General features: G+C 44.6%; 1 long non-coding RNA gene across 1 annotated transcript; it reads right to left on the bottom strand.

Moving 5' to 3' along the window:
* Positions 1-748: 748 nt before the first annotated feature.
* On the bottom strand, positions 749-5,222 carry LOC146196645 (uncharacterized). Its single transcript, XR_014706133.1, has 2 exons — positions 4,922-5,222; positions 749-887 (listed from the first exon to the last, which is right to left on the bottom strand). It is a non-coding gene; the product is annotated as an uncharacterized LOC146196645 (long non-coding RNA).
* Between the last annotated feature and the right edge of the window lie 2,822 nt (positions 5,223-8,044).

Here is an 8,044-nt window from a genome sequence, read left to right on the forward strand (position 1 = left end):
TCTGCAAAAAAAAAATGAATGTCTGGCAGCAGAGCTTTCTTTTTATATTAGCTTTCAATACATCCTTTTTGCCCGCCTGTGATTGACATTTTGCTCATTTATCATGGTTTCCAGCTTCTTCATACAAACAAAAGACATCAGTAACATCAACTGATGAAAATATTCTTGGTAAAAACTTTTCTACAGCATTTCTAACAAAAATTTCATGGAATGATTACCTTAGAAGTATGTTTTTCATTGTGCCGAAAAGATTAGGTGTTTAAACTTTTGTAAGGTGTGAGAAATGTACTCATTTTGCAAAGCCATTGTTGTTGCATGTTGCAGCCATAAAAAGTTTGCAATCTGCAGTTCTCGTAGGACGTAAATTCACTAAGGTGTAAACAAAAAAAATGAGAGATATAATTAGCTGAGGAGGAAAAACTCGAAAGCCCATCATATTCTCCACTGTAGCCATAGAAAAAAGTCTAGCTCTTCCGCACGATGACACAGCTAGGCAGCTCCGAATGGCTTTATTAACCACTGGCTGTTTGTGTCACAGGAACACTTTTGTTCCTAATACAGTGTGCATTAAAAGACGTTTTGCTTTTTGTCCTGTAACTCATTACATGATGGAACTGAAAGAATTTACATTTAAAATAACGCTTAGAAATGAGCTCAGTCCTACTTCACACATTTTGATTCAGTTTTCACTGGTGGCAGCACGCTAACTGTGACTGGTGCATCTGTTGACTAAACTAGTCAGTGAACAGCAGTTGATGATTTTTTTATTCTAGGAAGCAGCTAGAAATTCAATGGCACAAGGTTGGTACTGTGGGGGGCACGAGGTAAACCAGCAACTTTTGATGTACAGACGTCAGCAAGTCTGCCCGGAGTGCTCGAACACCAACCTGTCGCACAAAGAAAGTGAAATTTTTGAGCAGGGGCCCAATTCTAGGAACAATGATGGCGCTATACTGAAGGTGCATAGGCATACTACTTGCACTGACAGCTACACTTTACCACTATTAGAGCAGCCCAGAAAAAATTTCACTTTGTTCGCTCCGCAGCACACCTCTTCAGCATTGTGGACGTGCCGACGACTGCACTAGTGGTGAAAGTGTGTTGCTATTGCTAGGGGGAAGGACTATACAACCAAGGCACAGCAAAAGTCAAATATTATAGTGATTGTGTTCAGCCATTTCGCTGCTAATATGTTATTATTATGCTATTATGAATCAAATCATATAAGAATACCCAAGTACAGATGCAGATCTGCTAAGCGAACTCCGAAGCAGATATCTCAATACCGGTAGCAACCCCAATGCTACCTATGAGTACAAAGGGGTTCCTAATGAAGACTTCGACAGAGAGATCGCGGAAGCGGAAATTTGGGCCGCAATTCGCCATTTACATACTACCTCTCAGCTATTAACGACTTAATGAATGAATATTGGAACAAAGGTGAACTTTCGCAGATGTGGAAACACGTGAAGGTTGTCTTTATTCCTAAACACAAAAAGAAACTAAGCATAGAGAACTTAAGGCCCATCTCTCTTACGTCGTGCTTAGGTAAACTTATGGAACATGTTATTCTAAATAGGCTTTAGAACTACGCAGAAGAGAATGACCTTCTGCCCAGCTCAATGATTGGCTTCAAAACTCAACTCTCTACTCAGGACGTAATGCTTCAGTTGCATGCAGAAGTGATAGATCCCCCTAACAAAACCGGAACCAAAGCGATTTTTGCCTTGGATCTGGAAAAAGCCTTCGACAATGTCTCTCATGAAGCCATTCTCCAAACCCTCGCCAACATAAACGCAGGGAACAAAACCTTTAATTACATTCCTTCCTTTCTCTCGGGAAGGACTGCGGGCAGAGCTAAGTATCGCAGGACTTGCATCGGACAAAATAGCAATAGGAGACAGAGGAACCCCGCAAGGATCAGTCCTCTCTCCCTTCTTGTTCAACCTAGCAATGATAAGTCTGCCTCCCAAACTTGAAGAAATCCAAGATCTTCAACACTCCCTATATACTGACGATGTCACCTTGTGGGTAGCAAAAGGTTCGGACGCTCACATAGAGGAAACGCTTCAAGAAGCAGTGAATGTAGTCCAGTCATACACTAACCAGATTGGGCTGAAATGCTCACAACATAAGTCTGAACTACTAGCAGTGAGAAGGAAAACGCAAGACAAAGTAGAGATAAAAGTCTGCCTGCACGGACTACCCATACCCACAGTCGATACTATTGGAGTGCTCGGGCTCTACATCCAGAGCAATAGGAAGAGCAATGTTACTATCAACAGGCTGGAAATGACTGTGCGATAAATCACTAGACTGATACACAGAGTAACGGAAAGAAAGAGGCTGACATTTGTCGTCTTATCCATGCCTTTGTACTAAGTCGATTCACATACTCTGTCCCTTATCTCCGCCTCATTCAATCTGACAAGGAGAAATTAGACACTCATTAGAAGCACCTACAAGGCTGGGCTAGTTCTACCCAGAAACACTGCAACCGAAAAACTTCTCTCACTTGGGATACACAACAATGTAGAGGAGCTGATTGCAGCTACAAAGACTAACAAACTCTAAAGCAGGCAGACAAATTCTCAAGCGCATGAGAATTAATGCCGAACCACTAGCCAACCACTAGGACCACTACCAAGAGGAGCTGGCGACAAAATTATCTCCAAACCTGTGCCCAAAAACATGCATCCCTCCTTCCATGAAGGCAGGAGGAAAGCTAGAGCTAGGGCCCTAAACAGAAAATACCGAAATCACGATGGGGTGGTGTATACCAACGCCTTGTATTACTATATGGCTGACGGTGCCGTTGCTATCTTTGTAATTAAGCAGTACAGTAAGTAAATGCGTATCAGCTGCTTCGGTCAAAGTCCGCTACTCGGACCAGGAGGAAGAAGCCGCAATCGCTTTAGCCATCGCTACAGCAGATGCGGAGATAATTGTCACTGATTCAAAAACTGCCATACGTAACTTCTCGCGTAGCAGAATATCAAATACTGCCAGAAACAACCTCGCGGATATCAGACTCGACAGAGAGATAGAACTCGTATGGACGCCTGCCCACTCAGGGTACCGAGGCAATGAGGCTGCTCATCAACACGCTCGAGGTTTTGTCGGCCGAGCGGTGAGACCTAATGCCGAGGAACTTGAAATGGAAGAATTGCTCACATACAGCGACCTACAGCGACATACCTCTGCCAGCATTTTAGTTCATCGGGACAGTTTGCCCATATGATAACAGTAGCAACTAGTGCAGCTCCCTCATGACTGCATGGGCAGCAAGAGCGCAAGTATGCTGCAAGGGAATACACTGTCAAGGTTAAAACATGCCAAAGTTAATACTTTTCTTGCTTCGTGCACACTGACTACAAATGAATTACTTCTCCTCTATGTGAAAACAGTAATAGACTTTGTTTCATGCATTTTGCCTCGCTTAACTGATCAGTATTAGACACATACCTTCACCAGACATTGCACTTCGGGCTGGTAGCAGAAATAAATGGATTAATATATTGTACCAATAAATTATTATTAAACATTTACCACTTTGTTCGCAAGAAAAAAAAACATTTTTGCAAATGTGTGTAACATGCAAGGCTGATTTTGTTAATGCCCACATCACATTGACACAGATAAAGTAACATAGTGTGTACCAGTGAAAAAAGTGATTTCTAGTCTGTGTTTGTGCTAGGCTTTGTTTCTGCTGCTGTCTGCAATCAACAAACTGCATTTCTAAGGATTGCATTTGCAAAAGAAAATAGTACTCATATTAAGACATGCTAGGCCGAGGACCTGGGTTCAGTTCCAGCCATAGTGGTCGTTACATATCAATGAAGGTGAAATGCAAGACACACTTGCAATGTCAGTGCACACGAAGAACCTCAAATCAATGGCATTAATGTAGAGCTGTCCACTATGACGTCTCTTATAGGCAGTTTTTCTATATCACTTATGGAAGTTAAACACCATATCCCACACCGAAGGAGGAACAACACTTTCTTTACTGACCAAATAAGTGAAAAAGAAACGAAACTTGCGATTGCCCTGGCTTTTAACCCTGATGTTGAAGGAAAGAAAGTGTATTCAGAGGCAGCAGCTGGTGGTGGCAATTTCCACCTGAGCATGGATATTCAATGAATGCTTGTTTTAATCTGAAAGTAAATCTTTAGAAGGAAAATTGTTGAAGGGCGACATCTGCAGGTTTTGTTGATGCTATATTGCCATTTATGACACTGTGAGCACCCTTTCACTCTTATCTACTACCCTGCGAAACTAAGAAGCAAACAAGATAGCTTTGAACAGTGCCACATTGCTGCAATACCTAAGCAACAGCTGCACGAGCTGTTTAAAGCCACTTGCAAAATACACAAATCATTTTCACTACATGCACGGCGGAAGGTGTTTGCACGCAGTAGAGGCACTCGTAAAAGTAATGTATCAGCTTTTGGGGTTGAAGCACAGCTACGGACGGTCGCTTTTTTTTTTTTTTTTTTTTTTTTTTTTTAAGCAGGCTTTTGCTTCACCGGACGGTTTAGGTGGGGTTCTCACCGAAATACAAAGCGTGCGATAGCATTTCGGAGCCGATTTGCATGTTAACGATATGTAACACAAACCTGCACTGAGAGCCACGACGGGTTTCATGACGCGGCCGTGCACCAGCGATCGAAAACGTGCACAAATAAACCGCATTTAATTGATTCGTGGCAAGACTAGCCACTAGAGCACTAGCCTCATGCAGTCTTTGGGGTAGTCTCGCGGCACATCACGCACGCACATCCAACGGCTAGCAGCAACGTTACTAGAACAAACTCTAGCAGTCAGCACAAGGGATCTTGCGGAAATACAAGGCTTGCGTTCCCTCATAAAATAGATCGCATTTCGGGGCCGATTTGCATGTAAGCGGTATGTAACAAACCTGCGTCTGAGCCACGAAGGGCTTCGTGGAGCGACCGAGCGTCAGCGATTGAATCAATGCACAAATAGCATTTAGTTCATCCGGGACAAGACAAGACGACTAGCCTCATGCGGTCTTTGAAGAAGACTCGCGGCACAAGTATAGCACAAGAGCGCACACACACATCCACGCGACAACGCGCATCGCACGCTGCTACAACACGAGCGCCGAGGCCCATGCCTTGAGTCGCTAGCGCGGAATGGGGGTGCCGGCCGCAGCTCGTAACAGCCAGCCGAAGGCCTCTTCTCCCTCTCCATCTTCGTTTTCCCCCTCGCGCCGCATCCGTTTGTTGGGATCGGATATACGCGGCCGTGCTTCCTTCCTTCCCCTTCTCTCCGTCCGGCGGCCACGCGCCTCACCTCGCCTGGTTTTGCGTTTTTCACGCAAGTACGCCCCGCGACGCACCGCAGCGTTCGCCGGTGCCGCGTTTCCCACCGCACAACACCCCGCAGTTACTTCGTGGGTGTGTTTCCGAAATTCGCCTAAGATTTGCTGGGCGCTTAATTCGATATGCTTTCTCTCTCTCTCGGTCTATCCAAAATCGTATATTTTGCCCTTAGAGAAGCTTTGTTCACTTTACTTTTCTTTTATATGCAGTCTTTACTTCCTTTTCATATCTATTGGCTGGTTGCATGTCGTAAGCTACGCACAGAATCCCCTCCCCTATCCTATTGGCTGGCGTAGGCCGCAAGATCCTAGCTGCGAAGCAAGGACTTCGCGGATTATTTGGACTCTGCATAAAACATAAAATTTTTGGCGAACGCAGCACCCTTCCTTCGTGTGAATAAACCTCCCTCCCAATTTTTGATATTGCCAGGTTCGCAATTATGCCAATGTGACTCACTGAACTGCGCCGCCTGAAGGCGTCATCACGCGGGTAATTGTCACACCAGAGAAAAATGGGGGGCTTGAATCGAGTGTCAGAGTTGATGCATATTTTGTTGATTTTCAGAGCGTTAGTTCTGTTCTTCGCACTGCGACTCCCAAGGTCATTCACTTGCGCTTTTCACCTTGAGTCGCCGTAGCTGAGGCGCGACCAGTGACGTCACTCCACGTGACCCGCTGCGGAGAGGCGCAACACACTGTTACAGCAAACCTGGAGTTATATCAGTAAGAGCCCAGATTGTACGCCTTTGAAAAAAGCAAGGGAGAAAAGCTGTATGTTTCGGGCGCTTGGCATTGGAAAGACGCGGACAGATGCGCGATCAGCAGAGTAGGCATTGTAAAAAGTTGTATCAGAACTCCGTTCCTGATCAATCACTGCAAGCAGTTCGGGTCGATCAAATGGCAAGGGTCTCCATCTGCTTCATTGATCAGATTGAAAGTCGATAAAGGACTATGCTCAAGTTTACTGGGCTGGCAATAAGTGTTCATTACACGCACATTATCAATCTATAAGTGCCAGTGGGTAAAACGTTTTTTTATTGTCGTTCCTCAGAAGGCGTTATTTATCTGGTTTTTGCTGAGCTAATTTCTGAAGCATATTCATTAATGTCTGAAAGAATGTGCCAAAACATTGATGATCACTGATTACTTTTTTTTTTTTGTTCAACAAAAAATCGAGTTACTTAGAAACTGAACCATCACCAGTTAGGCATATTTACTACGGCTAACCATAGTATCTACCACGTCGGGGGATAAAATTATGCTAGTAGAAGATATGGGATATATGTATAATAGCGGTATTGTGTATGCAGAACTATTTACGGCAGTCGGGAAAACGGGCATGTATATATGACTATTGCACTCCTTTGCGAGACGCAACCACATGCATGAGACTCAAGAACGTTGTGGACACGTGCGTTTGAGCAAGTTTTGTAATGTGCCGTTTATAACCTCATAAAGATATTTGCTTCGAGCTGACTATTGATCTGCGGTGCGTTCTTTAGACTGGAAAAAGAAATCTGATGTAAGGAAACAACAAACCGTAGCGCCTGTGCATCACGGACAGAATAAAAGGCCACTGCCGAATCGAAGCACGCGATATTCAAATCGATGGAAGAATTTTTTTGCGCAACCACTTCAGATCATAGCCGAGGCCGAAAATAGCCCGGCGTATGCATATACAAGACACACTCGCAACAATGTGTAGACACGGCTCGGAGCCGGAAAATTACTCTCCACTGAAGGGATTCGCGTGACCCACAGCCGCGGCAGTGTATACGCGGCTCATATCTCTGCAGCTATTTTCGATGTCCTCGTCTCAGTGCATAGTACGGAAATGCCGATAGAACAACAATGCTCTTCTGCGTACCGCCTGTCGAATGCGGCCACAATCAAGAACAGTCTGTATACGGCTCTCAAACAGCGAGGGGTCACAGCGTAGCCTCTCTACTTCTGTCTGTCTTTTTTTCTTTTTTCTTTTTTGCGTATGTTTTTACTTTTCGAATACGAAAACTTGTTTAAAGTGAGCCTACCGATTCGGCTGGGATCTTCCTCGTGGGGACTCCTTTAATGACGGGGCTCTGCGTCGGTATCGCACGCTCTATCCGTGTTTCTGGATGTCGCGCGGCTCGTTTCGGTTCACTGGTTTGAGCTGTGTCGACGGATGTTTTCATATATGCTCGGGAAGGGGGCACCGCCTCTTCATTGCGATGGGACTGGAGTATATCCTGATCCTGGCGTAGTACGTGCTATCCTTCTTTCGATAGGTCGGTAATAACAAGCAACAAAAGCGGGAATGCGGTGCCCGAAGCAAAGGGATGGAGACCACTGCAGCCTGACAGAGGAGATGGTTGATTTTTTTGCAATTAAAAAATATACACAAATTTGGCACGCTAAATTTGCACCGGCACTTTCCCGAAATACTTTTTCATTCCAACCGCAAGTGTCGCCTCGAATAACAATGTAGGTTGAAGTTTACGTCTAAAACAATAAAGACCGTTGGTGTTTCTACAATCGTGCATTTCGTGCATTGCTCACATGACCAGATATAGCATTGATTGTGGCTATGGTCGCCTATATACAGTGCAAGTTATTCGCGCTATCCGGATGATCTTGGAGGATTAAGAAAAGATCTCCGAAGAAAACATGACCTATCTCTGCCTAAAATCGGTGGCAATACATTTAATTAGGAGCTGCGCC

Source organism: Amblyomma maculatum, chromosome 3 (genome assembly GCF_055883805.1).
Source record: "Amblyomma maculatum isolate TAMU_Amacu chromosome 3, ASM5588380v1, whole genome shotgun sequence".
NCBI lineage: Eukaryota > Metazoa > Arthropoda > Arachnida > Ixodida > Ixodidae > Amblyomma > Amblyomma maculatum.